Below are 15,030 nucleotides of genomic sequence, written 5' to 3'. Positions count from 1 at the left end.
TCATACTCCTCCTGACCCTCAACCTGAACAGCGCGAGGAGAGGATACAGCGGGGGAAAACTTGTTACATACTAGAGGCTTCAACAAGGAAACATGAAAGGAGGTTAGGAATGCGTAAGGCAGATGGAAGGGCCAGACGATACGCAACTGGGTTAATTCGAGTCAGAACCCTGTAAGGGCCAATGTAACGAGGGGCGAATTTCATAGAAGGAACCTTCAAGCGAATGTTTCTGGTACTCAACCATACCCTATCACCTGGAACAAAAACCGGAGCCGCCCTTCTACGCTTATCAGCGTGTTTCTTGAACAACGCGGAATTATGCAGGAGAATTTGTCGAGTTTGATCCCACAACTTCCTCAAATTGGCAACATGAACATCAACCGACGGTACCCCTTGGGAAGGAGAAACCGAGGGAAGAATGGAGGGATGAAAGCCATAATTCATGAAAAAGGGGCTAGAACGAGTAGAATCACAAACGAGATTGTTGTGTGCAAACTCCGCCCAAGGAATCAGACCGACCCAATCGTCCTGGTGTTCGGAAACAAAACAACGCAAATATTGTTCAATCTTTTGGTTGGTGCGTTCAGCAGCTCCGTTAGACTGGGGATGATAGGCAGAAGAGAAATTCAATTTGATGCCCAGTTGAGAACAGAAGGATTTCAAAAAACGGGAAACAAATTGGGAACCTCTATCAGAAACAATTTCGGAGGGTATCCCATGTAAACGAAAAATCTCTCTCGCGAATATCTCAGCCAATTCGGGAGAAGATGGCAGTTTAGGTAAGGGCACGAAATGAGCCATCTTAGTAAACCTGTCAACCACCGTGAGGATAACAGTCTGTTTTTTAGAAACAGGCAAATCGACAATGAAGTCCATAGCCAGACAGGACCACGGTCTCTCGGGAATTTCCAAGGGATGCAAAAGCCCACATGGAAGCGTATGAGGTTGTTTAGTCTTCATACAGACCTCACATGCTCCGACGAAATCCCTAATATCCTTACGTAGTGAAGGCCACCAGAAATCTTTGGAAATCAAGGCACACGTCTTGCGAATGCCAGGATGCCCAGCCACCTTACTGTTGTGAAAGCACTGTAACAGTTCCAGTTGGAGTTCAGGAGGAACGAAATACCTTGCCCCAGGACCCTGTCTAGGAGCCAGATGCTGTAACTTCATGATCTCGGCAAGCAACGGAGAATGAATCCTGAGACTCGTGTTGGCGATAATATTGCACTTGGGAACTATAGAAGACAAAACCGCCTCAGATATAGTAGAAGATTCATGTTGGCGAGACAAAGCATCGGCTTTAGAGTTCTTAGAACCAGGTCTATAAGTGAGCACGTAATTGAAATGAGTGAGGAACAAGGACCAACGAGCTTGCCTGGCGGACAAGCGCTTGGCCTCCCCAATATAGGACAAGTTCTTGTGATCCGTCAAAATAGTAACAGGATGCAAGGTCCCTTCCAATAAATGTCTCCACTCCTTTAACCCCTTAAGGACACATGACGTGTCTGACACGTCATGATTCCCTTTTATTCCAGAAGTTTGGTCCTTAAGGGGTTAAAGCCATGATGACCGCTAGTAGTTCCCTGTCACCAATGTCATATCTGCTTTCAGGCCCAGATAATTTCTTGGAAAAAAAACCACATGGATGTAACGGTTTATCCACACCTAACCTTTGAGACAAGATAGCGCCTAAACCTGTCTCTGAGGCGTCTACCTCGAGTAGAAAAGGCAAAGTCGTATCAGGGTGAACTAAAATTGGTGCAGAAGCAAAAAGTTCCTTGAGTGTCTTGAAAGCAACGAGAGCTTCAGTAGACCAAGTCTTAGTGTCTCAATTTCTCTAGAGTGTATTAGTATATCATCCAAATATACAATAACGCAATCCTGTTGAAATTCCCTAAGAACTTCATTGATCAAGTCCTGAAATACTGCCGGTGCATTACAGAGCCCAAAAGGCATTACCGTGTACTCATAATGCCCATATCGGGTATTGAACGCTGTTTTCCACTCGTCTCCCTGCTGAATTCTCACCAAGTTATACGCCCCTCTGAGATCTAACTTGGTGAAAATCTTGGAGCCTTTTAGACGATCAAAGAGCTCAGTAATCAAAGGAATCGGGTAGGCATTTCTAATCGTTATTTTATTCAAGCCTCGATAATCAATGCAAGGCCTTAACGTACCATCCTTCTTTTTCACAAAAAAAAAACCGGCCCCGGCAGGAGAGGAGGATCTCCTAATGAATCCTTTGTCTAGGTTCTCACGAATATACTCCTCTAAGACTAAGTTACTCCTTAGTGGATAAAGGGTATACCGTACCCCTCGGAGGCATGGTCCCAGGCAGGAGTCTGATCTTGCAGTCAAAGGGCCTGTGTGGAGGTAAAGTGTCAGCATTCTTTTTGTCAAAGACTGCCTTTAAATCCAGGTACAGAGGCGGTATTTGTACGTCTGTAGACTGGGTAGAATTAGCCGGTGCGTTAACTACGCAAACCGGTGAGACTTTCTGTAAGCACCTGCTCTGGCAACCCTGGCCCCATGAGACTATCTCCCCTAGTTCCCAATCAATAATAGGGTTATGTTTCTTTAACCACGGATACCCCAGGACTATAGGAACAGAAGGGGACAAAATAAGCATAAGAGATATACCTTCCTCGTGTAGGATACCAACAGTTAAGTTAACAGGTATGGTCTCACGAAAAATAACAGGTTCAGATAATGGTCTACCATCTATGGCCTCAACGGCCAAGGGTGTATCCCTTAGCTGGGATGGAATAGAGTGTTTAGTAACAAAAACTTGGTCAATAAAGCTCTCGGCAGCTCCGGAATCTACCAACGCCATAGTTTTTAGTACTCCCTTCTCCCAAGCTAAAGAAACAGGTAGCAGAAGCCTGTGATCTTTATAATTATGTATAGAGGACAAAATAGAAACACCCAAGGCCTGTCCTCTAGAGAAACTTAGGTGCGAGCGTTTCCCGGACGATTAGGACAATTTAGGCGTAGGTGCCCTCTTACTCCACAATACATACACAACCCCTCCCTTCTCCTGTACTGTCTCTCTTCTTCTGAGAGGCGAGTATTGCCTATCTGCATAGGTTCTGGAAAAGATGAGGTTGTGGATTCAGGACTTTGAAATTAGGGAGCTAGTTTAAAGGAAGGTCTACGGGTTCTATCTCGAGTGTTCTGCCTCTCTCTTAAACGTTCATCAATACGAGAAATAAAAGAAATTAAATCCTCCAAATTTTCAGGAAGCTCTCTTGTAGCAACCTCGTCTAGAATTTCATCTGATAATCCGTTTAAAAATACGTCTATATAAGCCTGTTCATTCCACTTAACTTCTGCCGCCAAGGACCTGAACTCTAGTGCATAATCCACAAGGGTTCGGTTATCTTGTCTAAGGCGCAACAATAATCTAGCTGCATTGACCTTTCTACCTGGAGGGTCAAAAGTTCTTCTAAAAGCAGCGACAAAGGCATTATAGTTATAGACTAACGGGTTATCATTCTCCCACAATGGATTGGCCCATCTCAGAGCCTTATCAATGAGTAGTGTGATAATGAATCCAACCTTCGCCCTATCTGTAGGGTAGGAGCGGGGTTGTAATTCGACATGAATACCTATCTGGTTTAAAAAACCACGACACTTATCCGGAGAGCCACCATAACGTACAGGAGGAGTAATACGGGAAGAAGCACCTACTGTGGCTACCTCTAGACCTGAACTTACAGGGGAGATGGATGTAGTACGCATCTCTTCTGGTTGATTATTAGAACGAGATAATAAAGCCTGCAGCGCTAGAGCCATCTGATCCATTCTATGATCCATGGCCTCAAATCTAGAGTCGGAAGAACCAACCTGAGTGTTTGTACCTGCAGGATCCATTGGCCCTGTCGTAATGTCAGGATCAGGACAGGGATCCAACACGCAAAGTACAAACAGGAGGTAGGTACGTATACCGGACCTTAGAAAGGCCGGACTAACGTAAGGAGTAAGCAAAGAATGGTCTAGAGACAAGCCGAGGTCGAGGGAACGAGAGAGCAGATAAGCGAGAGACAAGCCGAGTCAAAGGGTAATAGAGGTAAGCAGGATAGAACAAACAAGCCGGGTCAAAACCAAAGAGACAAATAGATAACAAGAGCACTGAGTGACTAGACAAGCTAGAACCACGACAGGGCAATGAACAAATGCATAAAGCCCTACTTTATACCCTGGTTCTAGATAGGTAATCACGCCTCCGACGAGTCCTGATTCGTGGTCGGGACTTGATTGACAGGTCGGAACGGATTGTCGTCATGACGTCGGCTACTGAGCAACGCGTCATAAAAGGAAGCGGGTCCCTCGCGGCCGGCGTGTAAACGCGCGAGAGAACTGCGAGGAACGAGTGAGTCAACCCCTCTGAGAGGGTGAACGTCTAAGTATCTCACCACCTCTGAGGTAGAGACAACAGGTACCCTGACACCATTATAGCGAGGGCGTACTATTACGCCTGCCAGCGTTCAGAGCCGGCTCCTGCAGGGCGTAATAGTACGCCCTCCGGATTTAAAGGGTTAACACCAACCACACGTAACCATAACAATAATAATATTACTATATTAATGCCGCCACCACCAAGACAATTTATAAATGGGGTGCCTTGGTCCCCCAGGTAAATCAATAATAAAAATCCACCGAATACAACTTAGCACAATATTTAAACAATTGCAAAACACTAATCAGTCTCTTCAGGTAACGTGATTCTTTACCAGACAAAGGCAGAACCTAATAAAGGAATATGTATTATCAACAAAAAAATAGTCACAGTGTATACACAAATATAGATGACAATCAAATTAGTTACACCAACAACAGATAAAAACAAAAGGGATAAAATAACAGAAGTCCTAATCACTTACTCAGGTTTTCAAGGTGAAACTTCTGCTTTGGGGGTCTCTGGTAAGAAAGGTGGTGACTCACTTAGAATTAGATTCTGGCCCCCAAGCAAGTTCAATACACACTTTAGAATCATTAGATATATACCCTGTGGATTACCAAACCTTGCCCAGAGGTGGAGATAAGGTATACCTATAGTAACTATAAGTGACCACCCCCTTGTGTTCCAGACCAACATCAATCCAAATTAAAACATATGGTTCTATCTCCTCTTATGTACTTGCCACATCTATGAATTTGTTAACATTTTTCCATTCCATAGATATGTCACACTCATTACTTGTGACCAAATATAGCAGACATCACAATCTCTTCCCCTATGGTTGTCAGGATTACAAGTTTATCCAGCATCCAGAACTGTGTCACACCTTGGACTAAGGATAACGTATAACCGGATCTTAGAATGGCCGGACTTAAAGTATCCAAGAACAGTCAAAATACTTTCCAAGGTCAGGAACACAGAATCAGACACAACAATAAGAGAAAGCAAAAAGTCAAGGATACCAGAATTCAGGGAAGTCAAAACGAAGCCAAAGTCAAATACCAGAAAATCAAGATCAGGAACGCATTCTCGGATTACCATCAGGATGAAACCATGACAGGGCAATGAGCAAAAGGAGAATTGGGTTTAAATACCCCTCCTCTGGATCTGATTGACCGTAACCGGCCTTTGACCCCAAAAGCAATTACAAGGTTTCCATGTGCATGATTGCTGCTCGGCACAATTTTTCCTGTCAGGATGGTAATGCTGCTTGGCACAACTTTTCCTGTCAGGGCGGTAAATGCCATTAACCACATTTTTATGTGCGGATGAATAAATGACAATGGTTAAGTTACGCAAATTATGTTTGGGCTTGATTAGAAGATTGTGCTTGTCCCATTCTAAATATAATAAAAATGAGGCTTAATTATTAATCTGTGGGTAAATATTAATGTTTCTTTGGATATGATACCGGAATGAGATGAACCAACGCTAATGGTCATGAACATATCAAAGGACCCTGTATCTAAGAGGGAATCTAGACATATGGCAATTTAGAGAGTTAGTTTTTTATTTAAATCAGACTTCCAGGCCACTTATGTGTGACTTCTCGCACTTTGCAGAGCCTTTGATTAATCATAGGATCAATCCATATGGTAAACCATCTGCCCCTTTCACATTCCTATGCAATTTACATTATCCCTTCTGACATCTGATCTCTACCAAGTGGCCAATTCATATATGCACTACACAAATTACATTTAATGGCAATATTCTATTGTGCAACAATGAATTATGCACCCTTGGCGTGACATGAGGGTTTTACTAACTATTTAAAATTATGTCCCCCTCCCTTACATAATTAAATAAGTATTGTTCCCTGTTGATCACAAGCTATGCTGGTCTCTCCATCAGGGTGAAGTCAGAGGTCAAAGGAAGTAGATGAGGTCAGATGACAGAGGGAGAAATAAGAGGAAACACAATCTGTCATAAGCACTTCAGCTAGGTTGTGCTGTGTGTATCCACACTAGACTTGGAGATTTGTTCGGTTCCGAACTGCAATTTGTATGAACTTGGGCAAATCGATCGCTTGAATTCTCAAACTCCAAATGTAGACGAATAATAAACCAAATAATAATAAACTAAACTAAATATAGAGTGAACAGGAAATAATAATCCGTTCACATGTATAGCCGCAACACCAAATTATCGCAGAAATGCTAAAAATAAATTTAGATTGTATTCATGAGTCATTCCATCGTTAAATAAACAGGATTCTTGCTATGGTGCTGGACTTTTCCCAATTATAGATAATGTTACAATAGGTACATGTAGGTCCGCACACATAGATAATCCCAAATAATCTACAGAAAAATTATGTATACGAAAAGAGTGCACATTTATTGATGAAAAAAAAGTATGCATATAAAAAAATCATGGTGTCATACTGTCACAGCAACCCTCATAGATGCTAAAGGTAGTATAGGCATATCACACAAAAAAAACATGGTAGTGCACTGAGATGACACAAATTTCCCAGCGAAAGAGAGAGAAAAAAATAAAAATAATTATGTTCGGAAAATATCAATTTGCCATACTACCTGCAACTGCCAGACAAGGGGAGAGACCACCCAGAAGATTACCCTGAAAAAGAGTGTGAAAGCCCTGGACACGTCATTTCGCACATTCTTTGGTGTTTTTTCAACAGGCTTGATTTTCCAGGAAGCATAAGCCAAATGGCAAATGATTTAGGTAAACTAGAAAAAAGGTCAGCATTGTGGCAACTGACATTTAATCTGGATAAGTGCAAGATAATGCATCTTGGACATAAAACCCAAGGGCAGAGTACAGAATATTTGATAGAGTCCTAACCTCAACATCTGAGGAAAAGGATTTAGGAGTAATTATTTCTGATGACTTAAACGTAGGCAAACAATGTAATAGAGCAGCAGGAAATGCTAGCAGAATGCTTGGTTTTATAGGGAGAGGCATTAGCAGTAGAAAGAGGGAAGTGTTAATGCCATTGTACAGAACACAAGTGAGACCTCACTTGGAGTTTTGTACGCAGTACTGGAGAACGTATCTCCAGAAGGATATTGATACTTTAGAGAGAGTTCAGAGAAGGGCTACTAAACTGGTTCATGGATTGCAGGATAAAACTTACAAGGAAAGGTTAAAGGAACTTAAAGGATCACTATAAACAAACATGTATTCCTGGCCCTATAGTGTTAAAACCACCATCTAGCCCCCCTGGGCCCCTCATGCCTCCATAAATATAGCAAAATCTTACTGTATTCAATCCTGAAGCTGAAGATCTGCCTGCTGTTTGACTCAGAATGGTCAATAGTCAAATCCTGTCTGCTGACATCATCAGAAGTTGTGGCCTGATCCAATCACAATGCTTCCCCATAGGATTGGCTGAGACTGACAAAGAGGCAGATCAGGGGCAGAGCCAGCATGATTCAAACACAGCCCTGGCCAATCAGCATCTCCTCATAGAGATTAATTGAATCAATGGATCTCTATGAGGAACGTTCAGTGTCTGCATGCAGAGGGAGGAGATACTGAATGTTTGGATGCATTTTAGGCAGCCATGACCCAGGAAGGATCTCTAACAGCCATCTGAGGCGTGGCCAGTGAAGTTATCACTAGGCTGTAATGTAAACACTGCATTTTTCTCTGAAAAGGCAGTGTTTACAGCAAAAAGCCTGAAGGTAATGATTTCTACTCACGAGAACAAATTCAATAAGCTGTAGTTGTTCTGGTGACTATAGTGTCCCTTTAACCCCTTAAGGACCAAACTTCTGGAATAAAAGGGAATCATGACGTGTCACACACGTCATGTGTCCTTAAGGGGTTAAAGGACCACTATAGTGCCAGGAAAACATACTCATTTTCCTGGCACTATAGTGCCCTGAGGGTGCCCCCACCCTCAGGGTCCCCCTCCCTCCGGGCTGCATGGAGAGGAAGGGGTTAAACTTCCATCTTTCTCCAGCGCTGAGCGGGGAGCTTGTAACGGACACCTTCCGTTGACGGATGCTCCTAGCGCTTCCTGAGGGCCTCAAGCACTGCAGATGACACCACAACCATTGCAGACTCCACAACCGCCGTAGCTTAACTGGAGCCGCGCCGTCTTCCTTCCACCCTGTATGAACCTCCAGCATTCAGGATCGTGTGGGAAAGACCTCTCCTCCAAGGAGAGCGTAACCGGATCAAGCTCTCAAAAGAGCTAAGTGATTAAAGCTCCAGGGAATATGCAGCGCATAGCCATCCCCAGTGTGAATATAGCTGCCCCCTCCAATCACGAGACAAGACTACGTGTTGAGGGTCAAGAAGAACTCTGGTTTAATTACACACACTCTGCTTTTATACAATTCTCCCCTGCAAGGGAGACGCCCACATACATTTATACATTACCCAATCACACAATGGTTACATCCCACAGATTCCCTCCCCTTAGCCTGAGAGGTAACCCAATTATCTGTACAGTTTAAACATACTTTTTACCCAACTTTCATAACTCTAAAACCATACATCCAATATTATTACATATTATTAATCAGCACATTCCAAATACAAACATACTCAAAAATCATTTGAATCCGTTCAGCCGTTCGGGAGATAAGTATAAGTAATTTTTGACCGACCGCAGGCACATTTTCATGCCCAAAACAGTTCCATGGATTTGGGCTGTGCGGTCGGTCTATTTTACACCGAGAAAAGTCCCATTCGAACGAGCGTCTCCAGCCGCGGTGTCGAAGAAGGTACGGGTCAGCGGTGTTCGTACATTTGGGTAGCCGCAAACAGTTCCATAGATTAGGCTGCACACACCGCTGACCGCGTTCGAATAAGTTAAAATGGCCAATGGCGGCCACTTCGACGACTTCGGCACTTCGACGACTTCGGCACTTCGACTGTTTTCGAAGTGCCAGTTTAAAAGTTGTAACACTGCTCCCAAGTATTTAAAGGGCCAGGAACAGCATTCAAAAATCCATCATGCCCAAATGTAATTCTTACAGGGCAATACATTACAGGCCATAGTCGCAGGGCAGGAGGCTAGCGATAAGTCCTCTCCAATGCCCAGTGGCAAATGGCAGTTTGTCACAGAGCTCTCCTCCTCCTCCCCGCCTCCTCTCCTCCTCTTCGGCTGAATGCGCATGCGCGGCAAGAGCCGCGCGCACATTCAGCCAGTCCATAGGAAAGCATTCACAATGCTTTCCTATGGACGCTGGCGTCTTCTCACTGTGATTTTCACAGTGAGAAGCGCGGAAGCCCTCTAGCGGCTGTCAATGAGACAGCCACTAGAGTAGGGGATATTCTGCTAAATACAGATCAAATGGAAAAACATAGCGTTTAACTGTGTGAGAGTAAATGAAGATGTATGATATACAATTGGCCACTCACAAATTGTTAGATGTAAAACAGCTTTGAGTGAAATCCTTTTCTTCAATATTTTCTATGTTCATCTTCATACTCCCATCAGTGAATTGGAATATTTACTCAAAAGAGAAAATATATGGAGAAATAAAGTGCAGTTCCAGAGTGAAGTAAAAAATAAATTTAATAACTTACATATAAGTTAAAAACAATAAGCATATCACCACTGGGCGTCCTATGCGTTTCGTCCTAAGATGGGACTTCCTCAGGGACTTGGTGCATCAATGACAGCAAAAACATAAAAACATTCCCCCCCACAAGTTCTTATATATCCCCTCCAAGAGTTCGTTATTGAATAATTCCCGTCCGGTGTTTCTTCTCTGTTCGGGCGGCACTTCCTACTTGAACGGGATGTCATCATCACGCACGCCCCTTGCGTTCCAAATGTGCGTTCCACATACCACATACCACATAGTGGATGACGATCGTGAGTTTTCAATTTTCTCGAAGACATATAAGTGGATAGAAGCATAATGAGGGGGAAGAAAAATTAAAAAAGACTCTGGATAGCACAATATATTATGTGGATATAAGAATATATCCCTTAGCATCCTATTTTTAAAAGAAAAGCTACAGAAAATAATTAATATATAAATAAATAAAAATAAAGAATATAAACTGTATATAATCCTAATCAATAAAATAAAATAAGACAAATATATACATAAAAACTAATACACTAAGGATGGAGAAATAAAATAAATCTTAAATAAGAAATGTAATACTCCATATATTTACATAATCCATATATAATAATTCTTACATTCCCCATTATGAGAATGTGTACAAGATAAGTAAATAAACAACAAGATATCATCATTTACTTTTCTTTATAATATATTAGTGATTAGGTGAGAGAGGTGAAACCCATTTATATATATATATATATATATATATATATGTATATCTCGCACTCCTCTTTTTTTCATCTCCTTTTTTGCAGTACTTAGATATTTCCCCACCAATATGATTTTCTTTTTGGGATTTCAAAATAGCCCAACGGTTAATACTAATGATAATAATAGACTATATTATATGTATAAGATTATCCTTTCAGGATTTCTAAAGTGTCACCCAAATAAAGATATTAGAAAGAAGTGAAAAAAATGAAAAAAAGGAGTGCGGCATCAGAAAAAATATTTTACACAACAAAAGTTAGTCCTCAAAAAAACTCCACACATCAATATCCAAATTTAAACCCAAAGGTTGGAGTGTTTTTAGTTTATTTATCCAGAATGTTTCTCTTTGTGAGAGTTTCTTGGTCAAATCTCCTCCTCTCCAGTAAGGATCTACATGCTCAATGCCCACAAAAGAAAAATTTTGCCAACAAAAATAATTGCAAGAATTGCAATGCAGAGGTACTATGTGTTTAGTTGGCCAACAAAAATAATTGCAAGAATTACAATGCAGAGGTACTATGTGTTTAGTTGCCAACAAAAATAATTGCAAGAATTGCAATGCAGAGGTTGGCAACATTTTTCTTTCGTTGGTTTTCTTACTTGATCTATGAACCAAAAAGTGAAAAAATGCTCCTATAAGTGTACTGCTAAATATATACATATTTTTTTATGTATATATTTTGCAATACACTAATTGGCCTGTTTATGCACCCCTTTGGTTCATCTCATTCATTTTTCAAATTACCGTAATTTTCATTTGCCAAAATTCTGTCAAGCCAAACCAACACATGCCAAAATATGTCTGTTCTTTTTATTTTCTGAAAAATTGTTCGGCTAAAGCAAATTTTTTGCACAAGCCTAATCTGCACTAAATATTTTAGCTTTTGAGAATTTGCTAAACTGAATATATCAAGATGTATTTTCCTGTTCATACAGCTTTGTCCAGGTCAAATAGTCACTGCAGTATTTAGGGAAGTGCATTGAGTAGTAAGCTTCAAATAGGATATGCTAGCACTAAGACTGAAGCTCTCCAAGTGACACTGTTCTGACAGTCATGTATTTTCTCCTTGGTCTACAAAGCTAGGCTGGGCCTTTGGTGGCTAATTAAAAAAGATTGCAGGGTAATGTTAACATTATTAATTTTTGTAACATTGGCCTTAATGGAACTAATTCCCCATTCTCCAAATTATTTCCCCTACCAACCCCCATGAGTAAATCCAATCCTTATGCAGCTGCCTGTGATGAAATATTATGCACTAGGTCAGCGGTAGTCAACTACCAGGCAGTAGTCAACTTTAGGCACTTCAGATGTTGTGGAATTGATCTCCCTCTATGCTTTGTCAGCTTTATGGCTGTAATAGCATTATGGCGGATGTAGTACACAACATATGGAGTGCCAAAGGTTGCCTTCACCTGCACTAGGTTAACTCTCAGTTCCATGGCACCACAATTAATGAATGCAAGGCTGAAACTAGATTGCCATCATCAGCTCAGCACACATTATTATTCTGTGCTTGGCCAGTTGTCGGCTGCTTGCCCTTTTTCAGCCAGCATATATATAGCTTCTAATTACCTCTTCCAACTGCTCAAATATGTGTCTGCATTCATCAGTAAAATATGTTTAGTCAGTCTGTGCGTAACTGCAGAAGTGTATGTGTGTATTTATATGTGTGTGTGACAGCTAGTGATGTCGCGAACATGAAATTTTCCGTTCGCGAATGGCGAACGCGAACTTCCGCAAATGTTCGCGAACGGGCGAACCCGGCAAACTGACATAGACTTCAATAGGCAGGAGAATTTTAAGACCCACAGGGACTCTTTCTGGCCACAATAGTGATGGGCCCCCACCCACCTGAGCGGTGGGTGGGGGCCCTAAACACAAATTGGGGAGGGGGGACCTAATGTCCTCCCCCCTGGCCCCCACCCCTGAGCGGCGGTTGAGGGCCCTTAATACCAATAGGGGGGGACCTATTGTCCTCCCCCCCGGCCCCCACCCCTGAGCAGTGGGTGGGGGCCCTAAATACAATAGGGGGGACCTAATGTCCTCCCCCCGAGCCCCCACCCCTGAGCGGCGGGTGGGGGCCCTAAATACCAATAGAGGGGGACCTATTGTCCTCCCCCCCCGGCCCCCACCCCTGAGCGGCGGGTGGGGGCCCTAAATACCAATAGGGGGGACCTAATGTCCTCCCCCCCGGCCCCCACCTCTGAGCGGCGGGAGGGGGCCCTAAATACCAATAGGGGGGGAACTATTGTCCTACCCCCGGCCCCCACCCCTGAGCGGTGGGTGGGGGCCCTAAATACCAATAGGGGGACCTAATGTCCTCCCCCCCGGTCCCCACCCCTGAGCGGCGGGTGGGGGCCCTAAATACCAATAGGAGGGGGAACTATTGTCCTCCCCCCGGCCCCCACCCCTGAGCGGCGGGTGGGGGCCCTAAATACCAATAGGGGGGGGACCTAATGTCCTCCCCCCCGGCCCCCACCTCTGAGCGGCGGGAGGGGGCCCTAAATACCAATAGGGGGGAACTATTGTCCTCCCCCCGGCCCCCACCCCTGAGCGGTGGGTGGGGGCCCTAAATACCAATAGGGGGGGACCTAATGTCCTCCCCCCCCGGCCCCCACCCCTGAGCGTCGGGTGGGGGCCCTAAATACCAATAGGAGGGGGAACTATTGTCCTCCCCCCCGGCCCCCACCCCTGAGCGGCGGGTGGGGGCCCTAAATACCAATAGGGGGTGGGACCTATTGTCCTCCCCCCGGCCCCCACCCCTGAGTGTTGAGTCAAATTACACAGCGTGGGAAAATTCCACAGAACTTTCCCACGCGGTGTAAAATGACACAGAGCACTCTGATTGGGTGGCTTGAAATCCACCCAATCAGAGTGCTCTGTGTCATTGTGTTCTTTGGAATTTTCCCACGCTGTGTAAAATGACACAGAGCACTCTGATTGGCTTAAACCAACCAATCAGAATGTTCTAAGCCTAATTGCAGGGCGTGCTGCTATTGGAAGATAGTAAATATTAAAGGATATTTACAAGTCAAACTCAAATGTACTAAGTTGAATGAAGGTGTCCCAATTTATTAAATATTGCTGAATACCTCTTACAGTTTACAAAAGCTTAAAGGGACACTCCACTGCCCAAATTTAAAATAAGTAAAAATCACTGTTTGGTAGATATACCCCAAATGAAAAATTACATGCATTTAATTATGCGTTTGTTTTCATTGGAATTATATCTAAAACAGCTTGCAAAAACTGCAGATTTCTTGTCTGCTGCCTTTGCAAGCCCTCCTCTTCTAATCCCGCCCATACATTCTATCGCTGTCCAAACACAGACTTCCCAATGCAGCTCAATGAGAAGTGTTTGCAAGACAGGTGCTCTGGGCAAATGCCTGCCCATTGAGTTCAGTCAAATTAGCCAACCAAACCAGGAAGCAACAGGACCAGTTGTTTGCTTGAAAATCCATGGGGGATGTAACCAGCATAATTGATAATAGTGTCAATTTCTATCGAAATCTGAACTTTTTCCAAAATGAAAAAAAGAGAATACATTCTTCACACATAAAATTTTTCAGCAAGCAAATGTTGTTTAGGGGTCTGGAGTGTCCCTTGAATCCAGTAGGACCCACACAGAATGCAATTAGTTTTTTTATTTTCCTTATGGTTTTTGTGAATGTTTCATGTTTTCCCCCCATATCAGATCATCTGCTGTGTGAAAAGTACACATAACGTTTATATATTCCCTTTACAAATAACATATTTTCTTCTTTTCTAAGAGCTTTGTCTTGATGCGTAGCCTAATTGATTCTTTTCAGTTAGGTTATAGCTAACTTCCAATCTCTAAGAACACCATAGCTTTATTGACCACTTTTTCACATTGTGTTCATGCAAGGCGTCCAAATAATGCTGGCCTCTCCTGCCGAGTGCCAACATATGGCTCATTCCCTTCCTCCTATTGATGTCTTTGGACCAAGGGAATCGAACAGACAGAGCTAGAGAGCAACGTGTCAATGACTCCTATTCAGTATTCTGTGTAAGAAGCTTGTGCAAGAGAGAGATTTCACCCTTATTCAAGTAAACTGGAAGCAACATTTTGCAGTGTATGGAAAGGGATTTCACTGTGCTATTTATAGAAAAAGCTAATTTTGGTGTGCTGGAAACTAAATTTAAAAATGTATTCAAAAATACCTGATTTGGAAAATATTCCAGAACTAACTGCAAAGCATACTGGGTAAGGAATAATTTTTGAACTTTAACGAATCAAAATCTGAATGGCAAAATGTATGCTAAAATAC

This window comes from Pelobates fuscus, chromosome 10 (assembly GCF_036172605.1).
Source record: "Pelobates fuscus isolate aPelFus1 chromosome 10, aPelFus1.pri, whole genome shotgun sequence".
Taxonomy (NCBI): Eukaryota; Metazoa; Chordata; class Amphibia; order Anura; family Pelobatidae; genus Pelobates; species Pelobates fuscus.
The sequence above is the reverse complement of the archived record's forward strand: the minus strand, read 5'-3'. Positions refer to the sequence as shown.